This window comes from Vombatus ursinus, unplaced genomic scaffold (assembly GCF_900497805.2).
Source record: "Vombatus ursinus unplaced genomic scaffold, bare-nosed wombat genome assembly UNPS02014789.1, whole genome shotgun sequence".
NCBI lineage: Eukaryota > Metazoa > Chordata > Mammalia > Diprotodontia > Vombatidae > Vombatus > Vombatus ursinus.
The window spans coordinates 1,927,706-1,944,864 of NW_020954567.1; positions in this window are offsets into that span (position 1 = coordinate 1,927,706).

The window sequence follows — 17,159 nt, forward strand, 5'->3', positions numbered from 1 at the left end:
CAAAAAACAATTCTCCCATAGGGAAAACTGACGCACAGGCAAGAGTTTGGGCTTTGGACAAGTCCAGAAATGGGTGAGACCTGGGAGTCGGTGCAGTGGTCAAAGCAGAGTCTGGGATCAGGATGGTGAGAGATAGACAGGCAGAGGAAAGGACATTGAGAAGTAGGCAGCATGGCATAGCCCTTGCTACTCAGCAGAGGGCCTGGATTCAAATTCTATCTCTAATTCACTCCCATCACCCGACCTCTCTGGGTCTCAGTTTCCTAATCTGGAAAAGGAATAGGTTGAACTGGATGGATTTTTTTCTCTTCCAACTCTCAATCTATTTTCTTATAATTCCATGGTATTACATTAACAAGTTAGTGTCTATTCAGAGGAGTATAACTAGAATGGCAAGAGATCTGGAAACTATGCTGAATAAAGAATTGTTGAAGGACAGCAGGTTATTTAGCCTGGAGAAAAAAAAGAGGATATGATAGCTATCTTGAAATATTTGAAGGGACATATGAAAGAGAGAAAACCGGAGAACGTACTACTGTGGAAAACTAATTATAGGATCTGGGTCTGTATCTCAGATCTCCTGTGGACTATCTGTATGACCTTGACCAAATACTGCAGAATTTCAGAGATGGGAGGAACCTCAGAGGTCACACGGCACACTTCGATAACATACCCAACAAGAGAACATTTGGCCTGCCTGAAAGATTTCCAATGACAGGAAACGCTTTTTAAAGTGTTCAGAAGTTTTTCTTTAGACAAAGTCTTAAATTTACTTCTTTGAAATTTGTACTTCATTGCTCTAGTTCTGCCCTCTGAGGCCTAATAGGACAAGTGTGATTTTGCTTTCATAAATGATCCCTTCAGCAACTTGAAGAGAGCTATTATGTCACTATAGAGGTGTGGTAGAAGGAAGAGGGAACCTGAAGTTAAAATTCAACCTCGACACTTACTGGGTGGCCCTGGGTAAGTCACTTAACCCTGTTTGCCTCAGTTCCTCATCTGTAAAATGAACAGGAGAAGGAAATGACAAACCATTTCAGTATCTTTGCCAAAAAAACAAACAAACAAACAAACAAACAAAAAATAACCCAAGTGGAGTCACTGAGAGTCAGATACTATTGGAACAACTACAATAACAATTTCATTTTTGATTCAGATGGAGTTCACAATCCACCAAAACTCCAAGATCTTTTTCAAACAAACCGCTATATTACCATAGCTTCTCCATTTTGTTTATGCAAAATCACTTCTTTTTAAAAATCCAAGTGTGGACTTCCCTATTAAATATTACTGTATGAGAATTTGCCCAGTGTTTTAGACCAGGCATACCAACATGCAGTTGGTTGCCTGTTTTTGTAAGGAACTGCAGGTTTTCCCATTTTAAAATGTAATAAAACTTTATTTAAAGATGTAAAGACCATTCTTAGCTTCTGCAGGCCCCCCCCCAAAAAAAGTAGACCAACCGAATTTGGCCCCAGGGTCATAGTTTGGTGACTCCTATTTTAGATTGTCAACATTTTTATGGATTTTGACTTTCTTGAGGAATTTGGCCTCAATTTCTCCATCTATAATGTAAGGGGGTTGGATTAGATGAATTTATCTAAGGCCCCTTTCAGATCTAAAAATCCTATAATCCTAGTATAAAATTTACTTTGCATTGCTCTGGACACCTGATCTTGCTTACCTATGGGAAATCAGACTTTGTATCAGCATAGGGAGGGAAAAACTTTCTAGCAATCCAAGTCATCCAATAATGGAATGGACTCCCTCAAAATTTCCAACTCCACGTCACTGGTAGGGTTCAAGAGGAAACTGGATGACTACCTGTCAGAGATGCTGAGGAAAGGATGGCTACATGATGTCAAAGGTTGAAATATTTTTGGTTGGGGAATTCTGTCTTTTCTAAATGTAGGATTCTATGATAAGTGCCCAATGCCCACTGACTCCAAGTTTTGTTTGTCAACTCATCCTAGGAGTAAGTAGGGAATTAGGCAAGAGAAACAAGTGTTCATTGAGTTAGAAGGGGAGTAAAATTGAGCCTGGAATGAGAGACCATGCAGTTAACAGGGAAGATGGTGGGGCAGACCACAGAGCTTGGGAATGTCTTCCACAAAGACCAGGCTCCTCAAATTGGCTTTTGGCAAAACAGATGGACCAAAGTGAGAGTTAGAAAGTAAATTCCTAGAGATTTCAGTATGAGTGAGAGAGACACAATACTGAAACTCAAGAAAGAAACTACTTTGAGGTCTTGGGACCAGGTGGATGAGAAAAGAGTTTCTCTAGGTCCACAGTCAGATTCTAGAAAAAGTATCCCATGAATGACAAAACTGGACAGACTTTAGGAAAGAGCTATTGTTTTCAGGACTTGGGTTTCCATTCTAATAATAAATTGGGGGAAGCAAGGTTAGAGAGTTTTTTGAGTCATCTAAACCAAGAAGAGTGAGAATTAAGTTAATAATAAGGTAAAGCCTTTCTTGTTGTTCCCTCTTTAATTCTCATGCCTTCCCTCTGTTGCTTTTCTCCAATTTATCTTGTATATAGCTTGTTTGTAAGTAGCTGTTTCCTCATTGGCTCCCCCATTGGACTGTGAGTTCCTTGAGATCAGGGGCTTTCTTTTGATTTTCTTCGTATCGCAGCAATTAACCCAGGTGGGTGACACACAATAGGTGTTTTTAAAAATGTTTATTGCCTGACTGGCTAAGACTGAGTAAGAAGTAAGACCAGAAGGAAATAAGAAGAGGCTTACTGATCTCAAGGGACCTTTGTAGGCAGTTAGGTGGAGTAGTGGATAGAGTGCAGGACTTGGTAAATGTGTATTTCAGGGCAAATCATTTAACTTCTTCCAGACTCAGTTTCCTCATCTGTAAAATGGGAATTATAATAGCACCTACCTGACATATGTAAAATGCTTTGTCAGTATTATAGGTATATATAAATGCTAGCTAGTAGTTGTAGCTGGTAGTTTAAAGCTGGTGCTTAGGGTCAGAATGAAACCACAAGAATACTCTACTATACAGTATTTTCTTTGCCCATTTCAAATATTTATTGCAACTCCCCTCCCTTCACTTCATGTCTTTAAATTGTTGTTCTTTATAAGAAAACCCCTTTTTCAAACTTGAGCTTTACAAATGATACCTTGAAATTATTAGGAAAAAGGACAAAGGGAGAAGTAATCCATCAGACCAGAGGCAACCCATGGGAAGGGAAATGATGCTTCTACCATTCCAGGTTCTAGGGAGAAAACAAAGGGAAGTGAGGAAATGGTGTCAGTAGAGGCCAGTTCCTACACTCCTAGATAGTCAGCAGAAGGGCTCAGATCCCCCAAACCCAAGCTATAGGGCCCAGGGATCCCAAGCGACAGCATCTTGTGGTTTCAGGTAGGGATGTTCCTTTGATGGCTTTAACACTTTCTCAAGAATTGTGTTACTCTACTATAAGTCTGGGCTCTTGGAGATGTTAGAACCCTGCACAGACAGAATGTATGTCATCAGATAGCTACTACTTCTCAATGATAGGAGAAATTTCTCTAACCTGGAAAGGCAGGCTAGAGTCTCAGATAACTAGTCAAGAACAATTACTATCAAACTATAGCATCTTAATCAAAATCACTGTCATAATGCCAATGTTATGTTGAAACAGCTGGACGTTTTTCCTTGGTACATGGCAAGTTTACATGCAAAAATCCTTTAATCTCACATCAATTGTATTTTTCCCCCAGTCTCCTTTCCAATATGTATGTCATTGTTTAATTTAACATTCAACAGCTACAACTGGTTGGGAAGGGGTTTGGGCAGGGAACAAAGATTAGATCCTCTTCTTGTTTTTGTTATTGTAGGGCACGGAGTGTCTCTTTGCTAACAATTTTGGACTGTTTATTTTGGTTAAATTATCCAGATCTGTATGGTGAAGAGTCATGTAATACCACAGTTTCCAAAGATTTGAGGTTAAAGATCACTTAAATGGCAGTGGAGAGATGTATGGTAGGCATGAGTACAATCCAACCCATTGCCAACCAAAAATTACATAAGAGAAATAACATAAAGGATGCCATCATGGAAATATATGATTCATAAAGAAGGTGGACATGGCAAGTGGAAGGGAGAACCAATAGAGATGTCCCTGAGCTCCATTGACATCCATACAATGTCAAGAGAATGAGTGGAATGCCTCTAGTATATTAAGTGGAACCATTGTGGAAGATTTTTGAGAAGACATAGAGAGAGATTATATGATTTGGTTTCAATCTCAATGAAATCTCACATACAGCAAAGTCAGCAATTTTAGTCTTCATCATTAGAAAACATTTATCAACTGCCCAGTTTTGCTGGGGGGGGGGGAGGAGAAGCTAGGTGGTGTAGTGGATGTTCCCAGAAGTAATAGGGAGCCACAGAAGTTTATTGGTTAGGGGAGTGACATGGTTGGATATGCACTTTATTGTGGTTATTTTGGCAGCTGAATGGAGGGACTGGAGTGAGGACAGATTTGAAGCAGAGAGACCAATTAGAAGGCTATGCAAAATTCCCAATTTGAGATGGTAAGGACCTGTATCAGGATAGTGGCTATGTCAGAAGACAGCAAGGGGAATATATAAAAGATGATGTGAAGCTAGAATTAACAAAACTTGGCAATAGGTTGGTTGTGTGGGATGAGTGCCAGTAAAGAGTTGAGGACAACAGACACCTAGATTGTGAGCCTAAGTAACTTTTGGAAAGGTGGTGTCCTGGACAGTAATAAAGGAAGTTCAGAAGAGGAGTTTAGAGGGATGATAATAAGGAGATTTTTGGGGGGAAAGATAATGAATTTGGTTTTGAATGTATCATGTTGTAAATATCTCTGGGACATACAGGTTGAGATTTCCCATAGGCAGCTAGAGATGTGAGACTAGATATTGGTAAAGAGGTTAGGGCTGGATAGGCATATCTGAGAATCTGAACTGAATCCATGGGAGCTGATGAGTTTACCAAAGGGGAGAGCATAGAGGGAGAAGAGATGAGGGCCAAGGGTAGACCTTTGAGGTTCACCACAGTTAGCAGTCATGACTTAGACAAAGATCCAGCAAAAGAGAATAAGGAGAAATCATAAAGATAGGAAAAAAATCAGCAGAGAAGAGTATCATGAAAACTTAGAGAGGAAAGCATATGTAGAAGATAATCCTCAGTATCAAAGGCTGCAGAAAAGTAAAGAAGGATGAGGATTAATAAAAGGTCATTGGATCTGGCATTTGGAAAATTATTAGTAATTGGAGAGAGCAGTCTCAATTGAGTGATGATGAGGTCAGAAGCTAAATGCATGGTATTTAGAAAAGAGTTAGAAATATAGGATAATAGCTAGCAGGGGTGGTCTGAAGGGATTGATGTGAATGCTCCAAGAAAACACCAATCAACTAAGATTTTTTTAAAAAGATGTGTACAGAAGATAGGAGTAAGTACATGTAATAAAAGATGGATATAAGAATATGGCAGAGTCATCTATATCTACATCTCTATCTATCTATCTATATATGTATATATATATATATATACACATATATTCAGTAGTTCTAAAGTTTAAGAGGCTAGTTAATGAAACTAAGGATATTATAAAATGGATTTTAAGCTATTATTATTATTATTATTGTTGTTAAACAGAGGACTTTGTGCTTGATTCTACAGATAATAGGGGACTAGTGGAGTTTACTGAGCAGGACAGTGACATGATCAGACCTTTCTTTTAGTAAAATTGCTCTGGCAGTTGAGAGAGAATAGATTCAAAAGGGGATGGAGCTACAGCAAAGAGACCAATTAGGTTATTGCAATAGTCTAGATGAGAAGTTATGAGTTCTTGAACTAGGAAGATGGCATTGTGAGTGGAGAGAAGGGAGTATATGTGAGATATTGTAAAGGTAGAATTGACAAGATTTGGTGACTGATTTGATATATGGAGTGAAAACAAGAGAAAAGTCAAGGATGACATTGAGGTGTCCTTATGTGCTGTGAAGAATGGTGGTACACTCAACAGAAATAAGGAAGTTCAAGAATGCCCAAATGTATCATGCTGACTGGTATATGTAGATACAAACCTAGTATTTGGGTTTAAGAGGGCATGATAGTGAAAAGACAATTTGGTATATACCCAACCAGGTCGAGGATTAGACATTTCCTCAGATCTACATGACCTGTCAAAATTCCCCGAATAAGAATAATGTATTAATGGTAAATTGATTGCATCTGAATCTATAGGGTAAGACACCAAGAACACTAAGGACATAACAGCCTAATGAGTTAACAGCAGAAAAGGTTAATTCCTATTCCCTAACAAATTCACTCAGCACCCCCTTCCCTATCAGGCCCTACATCTAGGAGGCCCCACCTGCTGGTGGCTCCAGGATCTAGTCATTAACTTTCTTGCTACTGCTGTAGTCTCTACCAACACAAGAATTTATGGTCTGCAGAACAGATACAATTAGCAAAAACAACAACAACTAAATCCATGGTGATGAGTCTCTCTAAAGTAATAAATGAGAGAACAACTGACTGGTAATAGGAATGCATAGAAGTGAAGGGGAATCTAGAAGAAGAGAAGAAAAATGCAATAGTGTTAAAAGAATACATAATCTCTGCATGCATATTTATCTTAGAGGATGTATAGAGCAAAGGTGGTAAACTTGCTCAGGTCACAAGCAGCCAACCAAACTCCAGTGGGACCAGAACCAGATTAAAATGCAATTAGTAAATGTTTTAAAAATGAATAAAAATACAACATAGATAATTTCAATTTGAGGTTTACAAAGTTAATATGCAGCCTGCAGGGATCCATTTCTACCGGAGTTTGATAGCATTGGAGTAGAAATAAGTTTAGGTTCATAGATTTCTGAGACAATGCCAAGTCAAAAAACCTGAACACCATAAAGTGAGAAATAATACAAGAAGAGAAGACATTCTAGAACTTCTGAATGCAGAAAAACAAAGTGTCAACTGAAAAAAAAAACATATAGCTCACCTCCAGAAACAGACAAATGAACAAACCAAACAACCTTATGCTACAGACTCCAAGACAGGTAGTGGTTAAATTTGACAATTGCAATTACAATGAGAAACAACAAATTGAGCTAGCCAGGAAGACTTTCAACTATAGAGAAAAGTATTTGAATTATTCAAGACTACTCTGTAACCACAAAAAAGTACAAAAGGGAATGGATATGCGAGTTCCAAAAAGCAAAGGAGCTCAAGATGCAACCCCAAACGTCATATCAAGCAAAACAAAAGCTAATCATCAATGAAAATGATGAATATTCAATAAAAGAGAAGTGTCTGAAACATTTCTACCAAAAAAAAATCTAAACACAAGGAGATTATTTGCTTTGCAAACAATCCAGACAATAGCAACACAAGAAGGATAAACAAATATATCAGTTTAAGAAAGCACAAGTAATGAAATAAATTACCCAAAAGAAAAGGAAGGGAGGGACTAAAAAGAGAAAGACACTTATGGATTCAAAAGCATCAACAACAATATAACAATGAGGAACCATTTTTTCCCTTATCCTTTAAGAAAATTTTCTTTCTTAAAGTACACAATGAGATAAGGGGGAAAGTGGAACTTAAATAAGTGATGGTGGATGAAGGAACAAGCCTAAAACACCATGGACTAAATGGTACAACACCCCATCTACAGATGAGTCAACATGTGCATGTGTGTGTGTGTGTGTGTGTGTGTGTGTGTTTGTGTGTTGGGAGGGGGGATACTAAACTGTAAACAGAATGGGATGGCAAATTAAAGAGGATAGGGGAGAAAGAAGATAGAAAGGAATAAGTGAACTGCCAAAATCAATCAAGTCAATGGTAAATAATGAAGGGAAAAGAATTCCTGTAGTCTTTTAGAAGGAAGAGTGGCTACAGGTGAATGGGTGAGGTGGCAATGGGAATGATTGTGTGAGAGGTAAGAAACAATTATATTTCCATATAAGAAAATTGAGAGAAAAGGTAGCTCTAGGTCAAAGATTCTAGAACTGGCTAAAAGTGGATGAAACTGGTTTTTTTGTTAAAGAGGCTGGAAGTAGAACAAAGGTTAAGCTTTACTTAGAGTACACATGCATAGTGGTCTCATTACTACTAACTTCATCTGGAGGGGAGCAATAACACAAAATTAGGCACATTTCATATGTTAATGGGAGGGAGGACATGTTAAGGAGTAATATGAAGTGGGAGTATCAGGAAGATTGTAAACCAGAAGAGCAGGGACCAATCCCAACTCTGAAGGGAGGGACAAGAAGGAACTAACTGCATAAAAGGCTTGCTCTGGTTTCTGTCAGTGTGTATGTGCGTCCTTTTGGGGTACCATACACACCTGCTTCTTGCAAGAACCGTAAATAAACTTTTCCTTTGCTCACTTCAGTTTAAGTTTCATTTCTTAAAGGAGAACAGAACTCTGACAGTTTTCAATTAGGGAAGCAGTAGGCTTCTACAGCTATAGGGTACTTCCCTAACTCTACCAAGGAGTGTCTGAACTCCATTTCTATCAATTAAAAAAAAGAAAAGAAAAGGGGAAATTTCAGTTCAATGGTGGGAGGGTGCCCCACCGAAGCTCCCCCTCCTCCATTCTCATGGGGGGAAAAGAGCTATTCTGTAATGGAACACAAGGGCCTTGCAATTGATATAATCTGTAGGGATTTGGTGATTAGAAACATTACCACCTCTGACAGAGTACTGTTGCTTCAAGAAGAGCATCCTGCCTCAGGAAGAGAATCAGAAGAGAATCCTTGCACGACTGGCATCTGAAAGAAGGATAATGAGAGGAAATGGACCCAAAGAAGAGATGCCATAGCAAATAGAAATCATGGGGAGGGCAGGAAGTAGTAATGAACTACGTAATCAGGGATATAGGAAAAATTTTACATTGGGGAGCAATATTTATATACTATATCTCCCTGAGGAATTGCTACTTCTAAGAGCAAGGCAAAACAAATATGGGGGAACAAGATCATAGAAACTGCTTGGAAAAAAATGCAGAGACTGAAAAAGAAATAAGAAAGTATAATAGCTATGAATCAGAAAGTCTAGAATAGACAGGAAGAGAATAAAGAGAATAAGGAAAAAAGAATCTTTTTTAGAAAAAATACACAGGGAAAAAAAACTAACAAACAAAAGAAGCAGAAAGAGAAAAGAGTAAGGACAGTTTTACTTGAATACTGAACTGAGAGGGGAAAAAAGGGAAAATTTAGATAACTAGATAAAAAAGAAAAAAAAAGAAAAATGAATTAATAAATTAAGTAAAACCAGGGAAAGGAGTGGTAGATGGGAGGTGGGATACCTGGAAGATGAGGAGAAGAAAGCCTGTGGGAATAGGGCTCCCTTAAAGTAGATTAAGTAAAAATAACTGAAGAAACAAAGTATTGTCTTTTTTTTGTTTTTTTTCAAAGTATTGTCTTTGAAGAGGAAGAGGAACAAAATAAAGACCTTCATTTGGGGAGGGGGAGGTGTTGGGATAGATACAAATGCTAGACAATATAAAGCCAAATCTTCTAATTTGAAATGTGAATGGATTAAATAATCTAATAAAATCAAAGAGAGAATTAGGTCGGATGAGGAATAAAACAACTTTACAACCTGTTGCTTACAAGAAACACATCTAAAAAGCAAAGACATACACAGAATAAAAATGAAGAGTTAGAACAAAATTTACTATGCATCAGGAGAATCTCAAAAAGTAGAAGTTGTAATCATGCTGTCCAACTAAACAAAACCAAAAATTCACAACATAAGAACAACGCTATATTGAAAGGAATAATAGATAATAAACTAATATTGATATTAAACTTATGTACTCTGAATGCCCTGTAATGTAAATCACAAATCAACATTAAATACGAGAAGACATATGTTACAGAAATAGCAGGAGACTTTAATATCTCTCCCTCAGTTTGGGATAAAACTAAAAAATAAATGTTTTTAAAAGCAATACAGAATTGAACACATTGCTGGGGAAACCGGAGCAAAAGGAGTTGTGTTGTCTTCTAAATGAGACTGCTGCAGAATCTATGCTTTTCTCAGAATTGCATGGAACTCTTACAAAGATTGATTAAGAAACAGAGATATTGCAAATAGATGTAAGGCAGAAGTAACAAGCATTTTTTAGAGATCATAACACAGGAAAAATCATAATCAATTCAAGGAGTACAAACAGAAGATACAGACCCAAATAGCAACTCAAGAGTGAAATCTTATGTAATAAATGGGACAAAAAACAAATCATAGAAACAATAATTGAGTAAAATAGCTAGTATTTACATACCACATTAAGCATTTTCTTTTCCCCACTTAATAGTATTTTTTTCCAATTACATGTAAAGATAGTTTTCAACATTCACTTTTATAAGATTGAGTTCCATTGTTTCCCCCCTTCTGTTTTTCCCTCCTCCTACCCAAGATAGCAAGCAATCTGCTATAGGTTACACATGTACAAACATATTAAACATACTTCCATATTAGTCATGTTGTGAAAGAAGGAACAGAACAAAAAGGAAAAACCATGAGAAAGAAAAAAAATACTAAAAAAAATGAAAATCCTATGCTTTCATCTGAATCAGATTCCATAGTTGTTTCTCTGACTGTAGATAGAATTTTCCATTATGAGTTTTTTGGAATTGTCTTGGATCATTTTATTGCTGAGCAGAGTTAAGTCTATCACAGTTGATCATTACATAATGTTGCTGCTACTGTGTACAATGTTCTCCTGGTTCTACTCACTTCACTCAGCATCAGTTCCTGTTAAGTCTTTCCAGGTTTTTCTGAAATTCACCTGTTCATCATTTCTTATAGCACAATACTATTCCATTACATTCACACACCTCAACTTGTTCAGACATCCCCCAATTGATGGGCATCCCCTCATTTTCCAATACTTTGACACCACAAAAAGAACTGCTATAAATATTTTTGTACATGTGGGTCCTTTTCCCTTTTTCATGATCTCTTCGGGTTATGGACCTAGTAACAGTATTGCTGGATAAAAGGGTATGCACAGTTTCATAGCCCTTTGGGCATTGTTCACATTGCTCTCCAGAATGTTTGGATCAGTTCACAAATCCACCAACAATGCATCAGTGTTCCAATTTTCCTACATCTTCTCCAACATTTATCGTTTTCCTTTTCTGTCATATTAGCCTATCTGATAGGTATGAGGTGGTACCTCAGGGTTGTTTTAATTTGCATTTTTCTAATCAAAAGTGATTTAGAGCACTTCCTTATATGCCTATAGATAACGTTGATTTCTTCCTCTGAAAACTGCCTGTCATATCCTTTGGCCATTTATCAATTGGGGAATGAGTTGTATTCTTATAAATTTGGCTCAATTCTCTATATATTTCAGATATGAGACCTTTATCAGAAACACTTGCTATAAAAATTGTTTCCTAGCTTCCAGCTTTCCTTCTAATTTTGGTTGCATTGCTTTTGTCTGTGCAAAACTTTTTTAATTTAATGTAATCAAAATTACCCATTTTGCATTTCATAATATTCTGTATCTCTTGTTTGGTCAAGAATTCTTACCTTCTCCATAGATCTGAAAGGTAAACTACTCCTTGCTCTCCTAATTTGCTTATGGTATCATTCTTATGTTAAAATCATATACCCATTTCAATCTTATCTTGGTACAATATTAAATAATAGTAGTGATGATGAGCATCTTTCTTTCACCCCTGATTGTATTGGGAAAGCTTCTAGCTTATCCCCATCACATGTAATACTTGCTGATGGTTTTAGATTGATAATGATTATCATGTTAAAGAAAACTCCATTTATTCCTATACTCTCTAGTGTTTTTAATAGGAATGGGTGCTGTATTTTATCAAAAGCTTTTTCTGCATCTATTGAGGAATCACATGATTTCTGTTAGTTTTGGTATTGATATGGTCAATTATGCTGATAGTTTTCCTGAAATTAAACTAGCCCTGCATTCCTGCTAGAAATCTTACCTGTCATAGTGTATTATGCTCATGAAAAATTGCTGTCATTTCTTTGCTAATATTTTATTTATTTTTTTGCATCAATATTCATCAGGGAAATTGGTCTATAATTTTATTTCTCTGTTTTGGCTCTTCCTGGTTTAGGTATCAGCACCACACTTGTGTCATAAAAAAGAATTTGGTAGGACTCCTTCTTTGCCTATTTTTCCAAATAGTTTATATAGTATTGGAATTAATTTTTTTTAAATATCTGGTAGAATTCATTTGTAAATCAGTCTGGCCCTGGAGATTTTTTCCTCAGGAGTTCATTAACAGCTTGTTCAATTTCTTTTTTCTAAAATGGAGTTTTTAAAATATTTTATTTCCTCTTTTAGTAATCTGAAAAATTTATATTTTTGTAAATATTCATCCATTTCACTTAGATTGACAGATTCATTGGTGTAGTTGGACAAATTAGCTCCCAATTATTGTTTTAATTTCCTCTTCATTGGTGGTGAATTCACTCTTTTCATTTTTGATACTGGTAATTTGGTTTTCTCCTTTCTTTTTTTTAAAATAAAATTAACCAAAGGCTTATCTTTTTTATTGCTTTTTTGTCATAAAATCAACTCCTAGTTTTATTTATTAGTTCAATACTTTTCGTACTTTCATTTTTAGTAATCTCTCCTTTGATTTTAAGAATTTCTAATTTGCTATTTAATTGGGGATTTTTAAATTAGTTCTTTTTCTAGCTTATTCAGTTTCATGTCCAATTCATTGATCTGTTCTTTCTCTATTTTATTTATGTAAGCATTTAGAGATATAAAATTTTCCCTAAATATTGTTTTGGCTGCATCTCATAAATTTTGGTATGTTGCCTCATTATTACAATTCTCTTTGATGAAATTATTGATTGTTTCTATGATTTGTTGTTTGATCCACTCATTCTTTAGATTTAGATTATTTAGTTTCCAATTAATTTTTAATCTGCTCTCCATGGCCCTTTATTATACATAATTTTTATTGCATTATGATCTGAATAGGATACGTTTAATATTTCTGCCTTTCTGCATTTGATTGTGAGGTTTTTATACCCTAATACATGCTCAATTTTTGTTTAGGTGTCATGTATCACTGAGAAAATGGTATATTCTTTTCTATCCCCATTGAATTTTCTCCAGAAGTTTGTCACATTTAACTTTCCTAAGACTTGATTTACCTCCTTAACTTGTTTCTTGCTTATTTTGTGGTTAGATTTACCTAGTGCTGAGAGAGGTGTTTGAGCTCTGGTCTTCTAATCAAGAAGGTTTGGAAATCCCCTATTTCATTGAATATCCATCTCCTCCCCTGAAAGATTATGCTCATTTTTGCTAGGTAGTTGATCTTTGGTTGGTAATCCAAGCTCCTTAGCCTTACGGAACATTGTATTCTACACACTACAATCTTTTAATGTAGAAGCTATAAGGTCCTGTGTAATCCTGACTGTGGTTCTATGATATTGAAATTGTTTCTTTCTGGCTGCTTGCAGTATTTGCTCTTTGACCTGGTAATTTTGGAATTTGGCTACTATATTCCTTGGCATTTTCAATTTGGGATCTCTTTTAGGAGGTGATTGGTGGATTCTTTGTATGGCTATTTTATGCTCTGGTTCTAGGACTTCAGGGCAGTTTTCCTTGATGATTTCCTGAAAGATGCTGGCCAGGCTCTTTTTTTCATTGTGATTTTCAGGTAGACCAATAATTTTTAAATTGTCTCTCCTGGATCAATTTTCCTGGTCAGTTGTTTTACCAGTGAGGTATTTTACATTTTCATCTATTTTTTCATTCTTTTGTTTCTGTTTGACTGATTCTTGCTCTCTCATAGAGTCATTAGCTTCCATTTGCCCAATTCTAATTTTTAACAAATTGTTTTCTTCTATTAGATTTTGTACCTCCTTCTCCATTTGGCCAATTGTATCTTTTAGGGACTTGTTTTCTTCAGTGTACTTTTTTTCCAGTTGGTCAATTGTACTTTTTAAGGACTTGTTTTTACAGTTAATTTTTGTCTTTCCTTTTCCAAGCTATTGACTCTCTCTTGCATACCTCTCATTTCTTTTCCCAATTTTTCTTCTACCTCTCTCATTTGACTTTTAAAATCCTTCTTGAGCTCTTCTAAGAAGGCTGTTTGGGCTTTAGACCAGTTCATATTCCCTTTTGAGGTTCCAGATGTGGGTTTGTTGACAATGTCATCCTCTTTAGAATCTCTGCCTTGATCTTCACTGTTCCCATAACAAGAATTTATAGTACATTTCTTTTTGCTCATGGTGTTTGCTTATTTCCTGACCTTTAAAGAGATTGAGCTCTCCTGCTAGGGAGCAGGGGGCACTGAACCAAGCTTCTTGTGTTAGGAGCCCAGGGCCTGGTCACTGGTTTTGTGTGCCTAGGCCTCCAACACTGGCAGTTGGAAGCTATAGGGTTCTGGCAGCTTACCTGGTGTTGGGCTGAAATCAGCAACACTGGAACTCTAGGGGTAGGATTGGGTAGTCTAGCCCCAAGAGGTTGCCTGCACACCTGGGCTTTTCCTTCCTTTTGCTTTCCTCAGCTCTTTTCAGATGGATGTTGCAGGATGTTTCCCCGCCTGGGGCTCCTTGGAGCACTTTCCAGAGTTTTGCTGAGGAACTGGGAGACTTGGTTGCTGTAGAATGCTGATGCATGTGGTGGTCTTTTGAGTTGGTTTCCACTGGTTCCCCTGCCCTTACTGAGGCACTCGGGGGTCCTGGTGTTGGTGCTTGCCTGCTCCACCACCTGGGTTTCAGGATCTCCCGCTGATATGCTGAGGTGGGGCTTTTTGCTAGCTTGCTGGGACTCCTCAGGCTCTGTACTGCTCCCTCAGAGCAAGAGGGGCTTTTCCTGTTAATCTCTCAAGCTACCTGGGCTACTGGACTGCTGCACCCTGTCTTTCTTCTGGCTCGGCTATTCCAGTGTTTTTCCTGGGGCAATATTTCCTGGGCTTTCAGAGGTTAATAAGGGAGGCTAAGAGTGACTACTTCTTACTCCACCATCTTGGCTCCCAGAAGCACAATCGAGAGGGAGTTTGAGATCCCCCACTAGTATAGTTTTGATTTTTGTTTTTTCCTGTAACTCCCATAACTTGTCCTCTAAAAATCTGGATGCTATACTACTTGGTGCTTATAAGTTTAGTATTGATATTACTTCACTATGTATGGTACCTTTTAGCAAGATCTAATTTTCTTCCTTTTCTCTTTTAATTAGATTTATTTTTGCTTTTGCTTTGTCTGACATGAGGATTGCTACTCCTGATTTTTTTTTAACTTCAGCTGAAGCATAATATATTCTGCTACAGTCTTTTACCTTTACTCTGCATGTATCTCTTTGCTTCAAATGTGTTTCTTGTAAACAACATATTGTAGGATTCTGGTTTTTGATCCACTCTGCTATCCATTCCCATTTTATGAGAGTTTATCCCATTCACATTCATAGTTATGATTACTAACTGCATATTTCCCTCTATCCTATTTTTCCCTGTTTATACTTTTCTCTCTTGTTTCACCCTATTCCTCCTCACCAGTGTTTTGCTTCTGACCACCACCTCCCTCCCTTTCTACTCTCTTCTTCCCTCCCTTTTCTTTCCCTTTCTTCTCCTACTTCCCTTATAGGGTAAGATATATTTCTATACCCAACTAAATGTGTATGTTACTCCCTCTTTGAGCCAAATCCAATGAGAGTAGGTTCAAACAATGCTTTCCCTCTACTGTAGTAGACCCTCCTTATGTGATATAATTTACCCTATTCTGCCCCCCTCTTTCCTCTTCTCCCAGGTCAATCCTTTTTTTGCCTCTTTTTTTTATGTCATAACATCAAAGTCAATTTGTACAAACACCCTCTGTCTATGTATACTCTTTCTAACTGCCCTAATAGAGATACTATTCTCAAGAATTTCAAGTATCATCTTCCTGTATAGGGATGTAAACATTTAACCTCATTGAATAACGTTTTTTTTTTCTTTCCTGTTTATCTTTTTATACTTCTGTTGAGTCTGGTATTTGAAGATCAGATTTTCTGTTCAGTTCTGGTCTTTTCATCAGGAAAGTTTGAAAATGCCCTATTTTATTGAATGTCCATCTTTTCACCTGAAAGACTGGGTTCGATTCTGCTGGGTAATTGATTCTTGGTTGTAATCCAACTTCTTTGCCTTCTGGAATATCATATTCTAGGCCCTCCAATCCTTTAATGTTTAAGCTAATAAGTCCTGTATAATCTTGACTGTGGCTCCTTGATATTTGAATTGTTTCTTTTTGGCTGCCTGCAGTATTTTCTCCTTGACCTGATAATTCTGGAATTTGGTTATAATATTCCTTGGAGTTTTCATTTTGGGATCTCTTTCTGAAGATGATTGGTGGAGTCTTTCAATGACTCTTTTACCCTGTGGTTTTAGGACCTCAGGGCAGTTTTCCTTGATAATTTCTTGAAAGATATTTTTCAGCCTCTTTTTTTTTTGATCATGGCTTTCAGGTAGTCCAATAATTCTTAAATTATCTCTCCTGGATCTATTTTCTAGGTCAGGTGTTTTTCTAGTGAGGTGCTTTACATTTTCTTCCATTTTTTCATTCCTTTGATTTTGTTTGACTGATTGCTGATGTCTCATAGAGTCATTAGCTTCCATTTGCCCAATTCTAATTTTTAAGGAATTATTTTCTCCAGTTAGCTTTTGTATCTCCTTTTCCATTTGGCCAATCGTACTTTTTAAGGAGCTGTTTTCTTCTTTTGATATTTTTTTCCATTTGGTCAATTGTATTTTTTAAGGAATTGTTTTCTTCAATCAATTTTTGTCCTTCCTTTTCCAAGCTGTTGACTATTTCTTAAATACCTCTCATTTCTTTTCCCAATTTTTCTTCTACCTTTCTTGTTTGACTTTTAAATTCCTTTTTTGAGCTCTTTCAAGAAGGCTTTTGGGCTTGAGACTAATTCATATTCCCCTTTGAGGTTTCTTATGTAGGCATTTTGACGTTGTTGTCCTCTTCTGTGTTTTTGTTTTGATCTTAACTCTTGTCATAGTGGCTGTCTATGGTCTTTTTTTATCTCTCACTCATTTTTAGCATGTTTCATGGTTTTTAAATTTGAACTCTGTTCCTAGAGGACAGGGGGAACTGTCCCAAGCTTCTAGTGCTGGGGGCCAGGGGTCTTGTCACTGGTTTTATGTGCTAGGCCCTCAGGTGCTGGTGGCTTGCCCACTGTGCTAG